Below are 14,861 nucleotides of genomic sequence, written 5' to 3'. Positions count from 1 at the left end.
CGGAGATCGTTTATGGTTATGTAAATATGTGTTTTATTATATAATGTTTAGGTTTCAATATTAAATGGAAAGGTCATCTGTGATCTTGACTACAAGTAAGGTCAACAGATATTGTCTCAGTTTTGAGTAATTACATGTTCAAATGTTAAGTGATCGAGCTTCGTAATTGGTAATTATGAAGTAGAGATTATATTCAATCTTATATAACTCATTAAAATGTATTGCAACGTGAAATAAGAAGGCAATTGAAAATTTTAAATTCACAATGGAATGTTTTAACAAGAACAAACTAAAATAGGACTTTTTAAAGTATTCGTGTACCGTTAAATCTGTGGGATCGTAAACTTGTTATTAAAATCGAAAAAAAGACCGTATAAACCGTGACATTTTTAAACAAACGCCTAACGATTAAAACATTGTTTCCAATCGTACACCAATCAACAAAACACACAAGTTACGCCACATACGAGATAAATTTCATTTAATTTGATTATGATTTAAATTCGTATTTCACGCGTCTTATGCTGTCTGTACACGCGATGCGATACCAGCGACATCTTCATGAAGGGTCAAATTGTTTTAGATAAATGTTTTGACTTTTTACTTCGCATGTCTTCGGACTATTAATGATGGATCGGAGTCGAATTAATGCAATAATTTCTCAATCTTTTCTTCGCTTTTTATTGCTCTTTGTATTTTTTATATGCTGTTGATTATCAAAAGAATAATTGTGATTGCAATTCAATTGCAGATTTTAATTTAGTTGTTATTTCTGACTTTGTTTAAGATATGAAACGGTAAATTTAATTGACAGCAAAGAGAATTAAAACATTCCTATAGTTCTCTGTAAGATTATTTCACATATGTGTCCATTGGTTGTTAATTGGTTAAACACTTTAACCCATAGCTTACTTCCTGTATCAGATCAAACAACACGCACTTATAACTTAGTGGTAGATCACACGACATTAGCGACTACTTAGCGTAACAAATGCCTTCTAAAGTTTTACTTACACAATATTTTTAATGTACTTTATATAGTAACTTTATTGTGTTATATTCAATCGTATACATTATTCATAGAGAGGATCTATCCCGAATATTTGTGAGAATGTTTTCGTAATTTTATTTGTAGTAGATTTGGGCAACCCTCCGAACCCATAAGATATACCAACATTCATACAAAATTTATTTGCTACGAAACTTTTTGACAATTTACATGTACAGTAATGCTATTAACATCACAGAGTATTTTTAGTTATGAATTATATGTTCTCGCCTTTAGTTACATTAAGAAAAGCTTCTGTTAACTAAGCGATCATTTGGTTTGTGGTCATTAGTGTATTGAGGCATCCCGTAAGTAACAAATCAATACACCCGAAAACGCAACATTAACATGATAATTGAAATTTAAACAAAACAAAACCTTACGTCTATCGTATTAAGGATTATCTGTTGTTTTATCGGATGTAATCTATTAAGCACATAATATCGAAATCGGTCAATAAAGGCCAAAGTTGTTCGTATGTTACGTTGTCGCTCGGTACGATCGATGATAAAAAGTTGTTAATGATCTCAAGCGATTCGCGACCTTAACGCGTGTCGTAAGCGTGAACCGTTTGATATTTGCATTTGTGTTTGGTCACCCGATCGGTGCTGTTTAAGCAAAGTGATAATGTGTTTCGATCCGCGTTGGTTTCGACACGTTAGATAGTTAGTTGCTTTGACTTTTAAGAGACAGGACCTGACAAGAGTGTGCATTCTTCTAAATACAATTAACAATAAGTTTTAAATTTCATTATTTTTCTACTCGGTTTGTGTGTACATTTTAATGTCAGTAAACATAGAAGTGTCAAATTTACGTAAGCGTTATTATGACATTTAAATAAATGTGTAACCTTTACTTCATTTGTTCAATGGCCGTTGCCTAGTCCGTTTCTTTATAGTCAAAGGTATGTTAAGCGTTTTGGGTTCCGTGGCATTGTTTGAACGATACGTTAGTACGACCGTCGTTCTGTTGATTACCTCATTACGATAAATACACAGTAGTTTCAAGTCAAACTATATGCTAAAGTGTTCGAAAGACAAATGTATGGCGAAGAATTTGTATTACAATTTACGTTAAAAATGTCCGAATCTTCATAATCATCAGAAAATTTTCCGTATGTTTTAGTTTGTATGCTTTTATAAATACGTTTTACAAAAATAAGGTTGAAATGTATAATTAATTGAAATTTTGTAAATGATAATTATTTTTATAATTTTTAATTTTAAGATAAATTAAATTAAATTAAATAAATTAAATTAAAAAAAAGTATTTTGCTCCTCGAATGGACTTTTAATTTATCTGAACTATTAAAATCTGAACAAAGTATATGAAAAGCAATTCCATAAGTCGACTTCCGATTGTAAACGACTTATGCACAAGACATTTGTGTGTATAGAAAATTAATTATTCATACACTAAGCGTGTTTCTCCAGTACTTGAGTTAGAGACGGATATTTAAACTCGTAGGTACTGAACAAACAGATCGGTGTTTGAGGAAATCGCCGACGCAAAACATTCATGCAAATCAATAAAACATCGTTACTCTGTAGAAAAAGTTGGACAGTGTTCAAACAGCGCTGGCATAGAACTGGAATGATATAGACACTAATTGGCAACTGTAACTAAAAGCAATCCAGGCCAGCGTTTGTCAACAGTAATGGCATATAGAAAACTAGACGGTACTGATGTTACGCGGTGTAATGTTAGCATTTGTAACGGCCCGTTGCTTGCTTGGTTTCTACGTAACTGATTGCATAAATGCTCCTCGTGTAACATTACACCGCGTAACGTTGGTCCTAGCATAACACACGACTTCGAACTACAGATAAATACAATCAAAGCCGATTACAATGACATCCACGGTATTTATTTCAGTTGTTTAAAATAGTCTTTAAAACTGATATTGCTTAGTTTTTGAAGCCTTTACAGCCGAATACTGAAAAGAAAATATTGTCTCTAGCATCCATAAGCGTAACATTTACTACCACCGAATTAATTATCTAATAAAAAGGTGCAAAAAGTGCATATTTCCTGCAATTATTGCGTTTGTTTATATAACAATGGTCGCAGCCGTCAGTGTTGCGCTCTAGTTCCCAGGGAACGAGCTCGTCGGCACAAGTTATGATATTAAAGCGGTTAATGCTTAAATTTGATTTTCTTAAAATCAAAAGTTTTTTGGTGATACTATTTTAAAATGTGCTACCAAGTTTTAATTGCGGTTAAAAGAGACGGTGTTATGTTCAAAATTTTAAACTCTGCTATCAAGCTAACAGCGTTAGTGTAGGTAATTTAAGTTGAACTATCAATAAAAACGTCTAAAAAATTGCTTCAGGACTTTCTAAGATCTTTGAGTTTGTCAAAAATAGACATGTTGGCAGTGTTTTGTATTTAAATATATACTAAAGAGCATCTCCTTACGTGTATTTTAATTTGAATATAATGCACGCTGCCTCCTGTGTTTTAAACCAGGGGTAGCACGTGGACTTGATCTTGCGTGGGGGTTAATTACTCGCGTGACGTGTGCCGCTCTGTGACGTCACAATACGTCAGACAGTCGGAATACGTTGCGAATTCCCTTGTAACATTAACCAATGGAATATCGAACTTTACTAAAGTATTAGAGGAAATAAAATTGATACATCTTTAATTAGATAAGCAATTATATAATTTTGTATTAATTTGTGATTGGATTATGAAACGTAAACTCTTACTTATCTATGAAACTGATTGAATCAGTAATTAAGTCAATTGAAGTTGATAATTTGTAACTAAACGATAGATTTCAAATCACTTTAAGTGCGTCAAATAAAAGTCAAATTCTGAGTTTCTGAAGTTTTCAATTTTGTCATAATATTAATTCAACCGTGTAAAACTCAAGTTACATAGTTCGGAAACGCATTCCATGAATTTATCGAATCAACAACGTTAAAAGTAGCTGGGAAACATAAGTCATTTAGTTTCGGCGACTTTCCCAATTAATTTACTAATAGACAACAAATAGGAAATCATGAATAAAGTGGCGCTGGCGGCTGGCGGCTAGCGGCTGGCGCGCATCGCAATCTGCACAAACTGACAGCACAATACGTTCAGGTGTTATTTGTGAAAATCAATCATGGCGCGGGCGACACGGCGCGGTCATAAAATTGAAATTCAATAGTAAATGTCATTCACGTTATTGCTACTTATTACGTTGACGTGCTCTTACACCGCACGGGACGGGGACGATACGACAATTTGTCGTATCAATTCTGAGGGTGATACTTTAAGAGATTTAAAGGAATTACCTAAAGATATAGTTTTAATTTAATTCAAACATCTCATTCCTTTGTCTGATTTTAATTAATTCCGTTATTTATTCAAAGTAATTATATGTTTAAAGTAAATAATTTTGGCATTTTAAAGTAAACGACCAGACAAACAGAACATTTAAAATAATCTTGTCTCTATATTATGTTAAATAGCGGCTGCTAATTAAATTATTTTGCACGGTTTTGCCCAAATTCGATGTTATCCGTCAAATATATTAGATATGGAGCGACGTCACGCTCCTATGCACTCGTTTACTTTTTCAAAGTTGCACATTACCATAAATTGTATTGTTTTATTCCTTTATTTGCTTTAGAATTAGTCTGCGATCCAATTGTTAACGCGCTTGTTACTACTTATTTAAATCAGTACATGAGAAACGTCTGGATGTTTTTTATAAAACGTCATTTGTGTTTGAATTATATTTGATTAGTTATGCATCGTTGAATTGCATAGGTGTGCTAAATAATTCTAGTTAATTTAAGTCATATTAGTTTAAAAGACTATAATAAAGTTAATAACCTTCAGGTTAAATTGAAACTTACAATTGGAAATTATTACTTAGATAAATGTCAGTATTTTTATGTTTATTTAGCTATATCATTATAACCTATTCGTCCTTTTTGTGAAAACTGTTGTCAAAAATATACCAATAATTTTACCAACGGTTACGACACGATCGAAAAAAGTCGTCGAGTGTAAATAGACGCACTGATTGTAGACATTACGGCGCCTACGGTCGTCACCGTTACACCATTCCGGAGATTTACCGGAAAACGGTTAATAAAGCTGAAAATTTACTGCCTCACTAAACACTATTGTTGCGTACCCGCAAATAGTTTCACTTAATGTGACTTAAATCCGGTAACATTTGACGCGTGTCAGCGGCGTCAGCCAATTGTCAAAGAAATCGTTAATTGAGATATCAATCTGCTTCTACATAAGTGGATAATTTTATAATGCAATTCGATTAACAAAGAATCCGTTTCACGTGTAACTCTTTGAACGCTACAATTCAATCTAGGTTAAAATTATCATCTCCCCTGCCTTATCCTACTCCCGTAGTGTCGGCGCACCGGGTTTTCGTTCTCCAAATAACTCTATCATCTCAGTCATCACTCCCTACTTGATCATGTCACCTTTCAAGCAATCCATCCATCTCTTTCTAGGTCTACCTCTACACTCATAACTAACGTTCTCCTTGTAACGATTCATCCCTCCATAACATGCCCATGCCGTTAACTTTTTACTCCTTAATCTAGCTTGATATATTAATCAAATTATTACCGTGTATTGCGCTGCCGAATTCGTGACATTTAAAATAAAAACCTTCTTTCACCACTCCACTTATCGAATCACGATTTCATAAAAAACACATGTGAAACATAATAACGAGCCTGTCATCGCTAACATTGACAGATTAAAAATCAACACCCATTGCAAAATTAACATTTACCGTTAATCCGCTGACCCGTGCGACGCATTCAATTGATTGTAAAGACTTCTTTTCGATGTTTAAACGGTAAAATAAAGTTGGTGGTGCGTGTGGGCGATGTCGGGTTTCGGCTGCAGTGTAATTAGAGATCGCTGAGTGATGCAAGAGGTCATGCGAACACACTCATAGAAATCAGCGTGATGATACCGCGATTGGTACAAGTCATTGACGATATGCGATAAATATGACCACTTTCATTTACAGCTAAAATTACTACTTACTTTATAAATGCGTTTTTAACATTTGCAATTTATTTGTGGCATACTTTAAAGTATGACTGAAACAGAAAGTTCACAGTGAGTTCTTTTTATCTTTAATAGTTGAATTGAAGCCAAAAACAACACCCTAGACCCTAGACCATCCGCAAAAATAGACAAATTTATACAAACAGTAATTTTTAATAAATTTTACTTTAAGATTAATAATTGAAGAACAATATTTTTCAGTTTAACACAATATGTACATGAATTGCGCGTTTATTTTGTACCACACACTAAGGCATTTCGTCTGATCTTAATTAAAATTAATCGTTTTCACCTGACTGGGGCTATTGTAATTAATGATGCGTGAGTCTCTCGCTACTTGGGGTGAACAGGTTGAAGAAACAAGCGGCGTATCACTAATAGATATAAAGAAATAATTATAATATCTAATTAGGTGTGAGACAAAACTCCTTATGTTTCGGTTTAAAATCGTAGTGTAGTTTTAACAGACTTTAAATGTATTAAAAAGTGCTTAATAAGATAATTAGTTAAGTACTTAAAATATTTTTTTAAAATCCTGTTTCATAGATAAAGGATGAAAGCATTTAAGCGCGAATATTTTTCAATAATTTCTATACATGCTTTAGTGTTATTGTATATTAAAATTACATCCTACCTAAGCTCATAAAATAGATAGCAAAATGTTTCAAAACTGTTACAAAAACAAGCATTCAATTGTGTATTAATCAGTATACTTTTAAAGAAACATTTAAAGAGCTCCGATATGCGGTTAGTTGTCTTTCTCTTACCCTAATGTGATAAAAAGAGATAACTATATTCCTGTCAACCGTAAATTTAATTTAATCTTTTTTATTTTGTTAAATCGTGCAAATAATCGAAAACATTCTATTGGAATTTTGACAAACATTGTGGGAACATAGGAGTACCAATAAAACGTAAAGTACAGTCGCGTCGTAAACAAGAGTGTCGCCCTGTCTACGGGATTGCACCGCGCTCACGACCACGAATGGACTTGTAACAGTTTTCATGTTAAACACTTTCGTACAAGGAAGTACAGCGGATGTTTATAATCCAATGGGACGAATTCGATGTTTTCACTTGGAATTTGGTTTTCGCTGATGTTTCGCCATACGTTGTAATAAAGTTTGCGAAGGCAGTTCCAACTAGGTTTTATATAGTAAGAAGTTTTTATTATTATCTAAGAAATATCTTTAAAACGCTACGTTCTAATTGGTTTAAAAGTAGAGTAAAAAAATCATCGTCGTCACAGTAGTGTATTATAAGCTATTTGTTTATATTTTACTAGATTTGCTCGCGACTTCGCCCGCGTGGAATTAAAAAAAATAGCCTTAGTTTCTCAATGATAACATAGCTTTTTATTGAGGAAAGAATTTTTGAAATAGGTCTAGTAGTTTTTGAGTTATTTCAATACACACAAAAAACTACAAATCTTTCCTCTTTATAACATTAGTATGGATATAGATATAGATTCAGATGAAAATATATAATACTTTTTTAGTTTCTGAGTAAAAACTAGATCGGTTTCATATATTTTCTTTAGCCTGTAGTTATTGTGTTCACAGCCTTACAAATGATGATAGCGGCCACCATTAGACAGTGTACGCGTGAGAACTAGTGCGGCGGTCGCGGGGTTAGCCTAGGTTATGCTAGCATTACTTTACGTACTAGATTACTATATACTGTACATTAAAATACGTACATTTAGTAAAGGAAATTTTTAATAAAATTTAAATTTTTTTATACAAATGTTGGTTAAAATATTTTAAAAAATAATCATGATATCTAATTTAATACTTCTTTTAAATGCAGATTAATGTCGTTGGTCTTTTATTAAGTGGCGACGGAAAAATGTCTTTGAATCCAGTCGGCTCAACTATCCAGGTTTCATTTAAGTTAACAGATGCGAAACTTGTGACGGGATAATTTACTTAACGTCACTTAAGTGTGTATTGATTTAAGAGCTTTAAGTTGCATTTACTAGTCCAGGTTGGTCAATCAACATTCCGCAAACATTCTCTTAACGAGTACTGATAAAGTTACACCTTTATATATTTTAAATGTTTATTCTCGATAATATATAAGATGGATTTTATACCGAAGCGTTGAATTTAATTTTCCATATGAGTACGTAAAATATTTGTCAGTTTGTGGTAACATTGTTTATCTATATTATTGCCTGTACATAACTAAGGATTAAATAATCTTGTAAACTAACGGCAGTATACTGAACAGAATCTTTCACTGTCATTCGTTGATAACGCTTATTATTTAAATTTGGAATCTAATCGTCATTTAAGACGCTGTTACATATTTAAATATAGTTTCAGTATTCGGCCGTAAGTAACCCGCGTATGTAATTTTTTTGATCTTTTTACTATTGACTAAAACAACGTAACGATTGAATTTCGGCAGTTTAAAGTGAAACCGCGCAAAGACGAGCTGTCGCAAGACGATAATTTGTACGCAATTAGTGGCTGAAAAGCAGAATTTTGACATCGTCAAAAACATCTACGTTAAGCGCGTACACCTTTGACTCAAGTGTCGCACAATTGTTTTGTCCCGCTTTGATTCCTATGAGCTGCGCAAATTAGTCGATTTTTAGTTGTGTAACGTATCAGTCGCATTGGCTGCGAAACAATCGACAATCGTACAACAGTTGTGCGATAGTTTAATCACAGCTGTGCCTATTCTAACTGTAGAACTACTATAATTTAAAAAAATCATAGTATACTAGTTTAGAGTGGATTTTGAATTACAGTTTTGCATATTTATGTTACATGATTTTCCGCACGAAATCTTCACCACGAGATGTACACAGATTAAATAAATTAACTACACAGGACGAAATTTTTTTACTGACCTGTCATACAATACTCGTTTTTTTTTGTTAAGCTTTTATGAACTCTCTTTCTCAAATGTCCACTAATATAAAGTGGAAACATGTGTTTATACGTAACGAATTAACTTATACACGCTAAATCTATTTAAAAATATTCTTAATTCAGTCTACGTGGACAAAGTGGAAGGAAAACTTACTATTATAAATGCGAACGTTTACATAGATGGATGTTTTTTAGAGTTTGTAGCATAAACTACTGGGATAATCTCGATGAAATTTGGCATAGATGTAGAGGATAGTCTGGAAGAGCATATAGCCTCTTGCTTTTGTTTTTTTTATTCCACGCGGATTGAGTCGCAAGCGAAAGCTGTTATATTTAAAACTCTGGTAATATTAATCTATTACCTTATTTGACGTTTGATGTCCAGGAAACACAACCTCATTAGCGACAAGTGATCACTTAAATGCGTACAATCAACTTCAGATATGACTAAATTAATGCTTTTCGTCATTGATTATTGCTATTGTTCTTTGCGGAGAGCCTATACGAGTATGTGCGCACTTTTTGTCCTTTTCAAAGATAAATATGTGAGAACGATTCCCACGCGTTATTGTTTCTACTATAATATCTCGTTTTTATCGTTGTTTTTAATATCAACGTCAACTATTACGAACATAATGGACAATTGTTCAATTGAATTTCGATTTTTAAATGGGGTCAGTGCGACACGATACCGCATTTGTCATTCATTGATTTTCAAGTTGTTTTTTTTTCTATTTCTTTGTTTTACGTAAATATATTTATAGGGCTTCATTTACATATAATATTTAAACCTGTTATGTCTCTAGGTTAACTTTGAACGTATTATTCAGACACGTAATGTAACATAGCTTTTTTTAGCCGTCGGAATTTTTTAATTCTTAAGATTGTAACCTCAAAAAATTCGGGATACTTTATATCTATATATTTACGTGTAAGAAACAGAATATTTTATATCGTAGAGTAATTCTATTATTGTGAGTAAAGAACATATTTCATGTGAAAGGCGTATGTAGTGTCTTTTTGCGCTGAGTATCTTTCGCGGAAACCAACCAAATGATATTTTTAGGGTTTTGAACAAGTCGAACAATATTTATATTTTGCAAACAAATCTTTCAGTGCGTATGAGACGCATACATATAACTAATAATTTCTAATCACAATAATTTCTGTACACATTTAAATCTACTTACTTACTTATATTCGTCTTGTATTAATTAATCGTATTATGATAATTCTAAAAATCGTTAACATTTAGTACTTAAATCTACAGTAATATTAAAACATGATCTGTTTGCTATTTGATAGAAATATTTACTTGTAATTACAAAAAAGGATTACAGTAAGCTTATTAAATTAAACATAAAGCTCTCTAAAACTAACAAGTATCTCAGTACTCTAAGATTTCGTGAAATAAGCTTATTTTAAAACAACTTTTTCGGTTTAAAAGCTTAGTATTACTTAATACGTAATAAGGATTATTGAACGGTGTGTGCCGTTATTTGTTATATTATTTTTCTTACAACTTAGGTTTTAAGAGTTTTAAATTCTGGAATGATTTAAATTGATAAAAACTTAATGCTGTGAAATGTTTATTTTATAATCGCGTCGTTCGCAGAAAACGCCGATCGCTCGTTGAAATCTTTTGTAAGGAGAAAGTTTAATACGTTTTCTTTCAGTTTTCATTAGATTTGTTGGTAGAATAATGTTTCCGAAGTTAGTGATTAATAAAAAATAATTAAGAAATATTATTGTAAACAAAAATGTAAGATATGTTTACATTTTCTCCTTATTCATTAACATGTATACGTCAAATATTTTACCGTCGCAAATTAAATATGGTACGAGTTTTTCTTTTGTTGAAAGATTTTACAGGTTTTGATATCGTGCGGTTTTCGGACGTTCGATTTGCGTCAGTCTCGAGCAAATAAGAACCAAATTTAGGGTGCGATATAAACATGCTAAATGTCAAACAACATACCTTTACTCCTTTGTATAATTTCGTCGAAAACGAAAAAAAATAACAGCTTCCGTTTAAAATCCCACAAACACAACACTGAGTATTTTCGGCAATTTTACAAAGTCAATATTCGACATGCACAGTGCTAACGGCGGGCACACTCCGCGCCTCAATTAACAGTACTATCGATTTCAAAATGTCACAATACAATCACTTTCATGCGAACAAACAGATGTGTCAGTACGCTTCATTTACAGGGAGGTTCTAACTGAAAACTCAAACTGAAACCGCGCACTCTGTTACGTTTATTGTCTCTATTTGTTCTGTTGACACATAGTTTAGCGGACTTTCGGTTGCGGAATGCCCCGGACTAGTTTGCGAGTCCCATTTGGTTTACTTTGGGTCGTGCGATCGATTCCATTTTCGTGAGGATCGAACGCAAGCGACGTGTTGCTACGGCGGCGCGCGCGCACGAATGCTTGTTCAGGAGGATGTTCGATTGCGGCCGGTAGGGAGGCGTGGTCAAATTCTAACGCAACTTGTGTCTATACCATTGTCTCGGTCGCTCTATAAGTGAAGTTCATCTAGCTGTCTCGCTCTCTAACGCCGTGCACTATGGTATAGGTATGGTCGGTGGTGGGACAGCGTGAACTTTGCCACTGCGCGCGCGCAGCTCCGCTGTCGATTAATAAGACTGTACGTTACAGACGTTACAGATTGCGACGTGATTGTGTACGTTGTGATAGCAAAGGATTTTGTTACAAGTTATTGGTCTTGTACAATTTTAAGTCAAACAATTTTTTTGCTTCAATATTTTTGTTAGATATTTAGAATTCCTTTACAATTAAATACAAAACCAATTAAATAAACTTTATTGGTTTGAGTTGATCATGAATATTAAGAAAAGTGAAAAAATATCATTATTAGATTTTTTTATTAATTATTTTTGTTTAATTTCATACTAAATGTACAAATTAATTTATATATGAATAAATTGGAAATAAAAATTGCAATTTCTTAACTACAAATATGTATTGACGTAGTGTTTGTACAAAGAGTATACATTTTTCTAACTATTAAAAAAATGTGTATACATAAGTTAATGTTTTAACAACCTTACAATTCTTTAAGTTTAAAACTTGAATAGCGGAAACGGAAATTCAATCTAGTTAACATTACAAGCGATGCTTTAAATTAACATATTAACAAGAGAATATTTGAATTCAACATAATTTTATAACTATGAGATACTATCTATGGGATTTTACGAAATCGCTGATCTTAAAACTGAAAAAACCCGAAGAGATGAGACATGCAAACACTACATTTATTCCCAAGTATCGTGAAACCTTGAGTAACAAAATATTTTCATTAATAAATCTATTTTTATTGAATACATAATACGAAAAAATTATCCCACGATTTAATTAGTTCGAATAAAACGAGTTACAATTTCGTTGATGCTTTTTATATCGTTTTCTACAAACGGTTGTGTTATTTTTAAACTGTGAATGAAATGATGGAATAGACACTTCGATAATAAGTGGAATAGATAATTAGCGAAAAACATCGTTTTAATTGTATAAACTCATTTGTTTCTACAAAGAATAACTAATTACGTCTACAATATGCGTAAGTTTATATGGATGGATGTTTGTTAGAGTTTGCAGCTTAAACCGTTTGCAGCTTAAACCGCTGAATAGATCTCGATGAAATTTGACATATATGCGGAGGATAGTCTTGAAGAACACATAATCGGCTTTTCTTTTTACACGCGGATGGAATCGCGGGCTAAAGCTAGTTTTACTTACTTTCTAAAATAATAATAACAAATTTAAACAAATCATTTTCTTTACGTTTCACATTTCTATTAAGAAGTCTAATTCAGCAGCAAATAAACAGTGTAACAAAACAATTAAGATGTAATTTTAAAAGACTCTTTCTTACCCTTCTTAGGGATAGTTTTATAACTTGCAATTTTAACAGCGGCAATTATTACGTAACTTTTAACTGTTAACAGTAACAGCCCAGTTTGCAGCATTGTAAAATATTTATTGTCTGTTTATTTTCTACAGTTACAATTTGCAAGGAAGCTAAAAAAATATTTGTAAAGTCGTGTTTTGTTTTGATCGACACGTAACTAGTAAGGTAAAATTGAATGGAAAATCACATAGTAATTTTGGTAACGGATAACATATTTCAAATAATTAATTAAAATAAGGGAGTTACGCTATGTAAATTTTTAGAATTATATATAGAGCTTTTGTTATTAAAACAGAATAATAACATCTTGTTAAAGAAACATTTTGTCCCATGTAGTTTACTTTAATGGATTATTCCCAACCGTCACCTCGCTCTGTCCCCACGTGAGAATTAAAAGTTTTATCCGTCCCACCTTTCAGTCCCATTATCACCAATAAGGTGACAGATGGAACCGTTATGAAATAAAATAAGTTCCAACCGTCCCCTCGTCGTAAAAGGTGGGACGGATGAAACTATTTATTCTTGTCTGTCTCCAGGTGGGGACAGAGCGTGGTGACGGTTAAGAATAATCCACTTTAATGTTCTATGAGTTGTGATATTTCTTATACTCATACTGGCTAAAATTTTGCATATTTGTATTTTAAAGTTCTTACTAAACGTCTATTAAACAATTAAAAGTATAACCAATTATTGAACCGTTACATTTCACAATTGTAACAAATAAAAAGCATTTGCGTATCCTCAATAGAAATCTAAAAAAGTTTGCAAACGCACCGACATGCAAAAAAATATTTTCGCAGAAAAGAAATTTGCGCAAACCCATTTGTTAAGGTAAAAGTTAGAAAAAAAGTTGATTTAAATTGTTTTATGACGGAGTTATACTATACTGTTTCAACGGGAATTGATGTTTTTTAAGGCTCGCCGGCCGGTTTGGGGCCGACGCGGCGAGTGTGACGTCACGCCCGTTATCTAGGTAGTTAACTAACCGTTAGGCGATCATCCCCTGATTCACTGCAGCCTCTAAAGAAGGTTCTTTACAATTTTTTTATTATCACACTATCTACTTTTTTTAAATACTAGCTTTCGCACGTGATTCCTTCCGTGTGGAATAAAAAAATAACAGTATGTAGTCTATGTGTTCTTCCAAACTATGCTCTACATCTATTCCAAATTTGATCATAATACGTTAGTCGCTTAATTGGAAAACTCTAACATCTATCTATCTAAACAATAATACTAGTATAACTAGTAAGATAATGGTGATGTAGAAATATTATAACGGGCGCACACTTTTGACTAAACTCTCGCACAACGGTTGTGCGATTGTCGATTGTTTCGCAGCTCATTCAACTGTTTAGCTGCACAACTAAAAATCGAGTAGTGTTCGCAAATTCCAGATTTGCTGATAACAAAAATTGTATTGAAAAATTTTTGTCTGTCTGTCCGTTTGTCTCCAATCCGTGTTTGTTTCTGGTAATCTCCGAAAAGGCTGGACCGACGACGCACTGAAGGATAGCTGACATAGACGGGCATATTATAGGCTACTTTTTATTTTAAAATTGCGTGGACAAAGTCGCGGGCAACATTTAGTGCGTAAATATTTTTTTTATTTTATTGAATTTGACCATACATTACAACACTATGAATTAATTTACTAATGATTGTATATTTGATGAAATTATAATTAAATTAATGCGCTGACTTTTGTAGAGTAAAGGTCAGTCTTGATAATATCGAAGTAGGTTAATATGGATTGATTTTATTTCTCTTGCTTGATAATGATTTCCCAGAAAACGTGCTAAAGATTTATAGACCATAACATAGAAATTTGAATTGCTAACACGAATTATAAATACAATAATATTCTTTATAAAAATAAATGCATATAAGAAATTTGTTACATTTAAAAATCTTGTATCAGTACCTAATTGCCTTCGATTGGATA

The 14,861-nt window shown here is 32.6% G+C and overlaps 1 protein-coding gene across 1 annotated transcript in view; it reads right to left on the bottom strand.

The window, feature by feature from the left end:
* Positions 1-11,394, bottom strand: part of LOC106100306 (knirps-related protein-like) — a 56,497-nt gene extending 45,103 nt beyond the window's left edge. Inside the window, exon 1 of the mRNA XM_013279130.1 lies at positions 10,955-11,394. The gene's annotated coding sequence lies outside the window, so the exon portion shown is untranslated. The remainder of the gene's footprint in view (positions 1-10,954) is intronic.
* Positions 11,395-14,861: the final 3,467 nt, after the last annotated feature.

The sequence above is a fragment of the Papilio polytes genome, unplaced genomic scaffold, assembly GCF_000836215.1.
Source record: "Papilio polytes unplaced genomic scaffold, Ppol_1.0 DF824058.1, whole genome shotgun sequence".
Classification (NCBI taxonomy): domain Eukaryota; kingdom Metazoa; phylum Arthropoda; class Insecta; order Lepidoptera; family Papilionidae; genus Papilio; species Papilio polytes.
The sequence above is the reverse complement of the archived record's forward strand: the minus strand, read 5'-3'. Positions and strand labels throughout refer to the sequence as shown.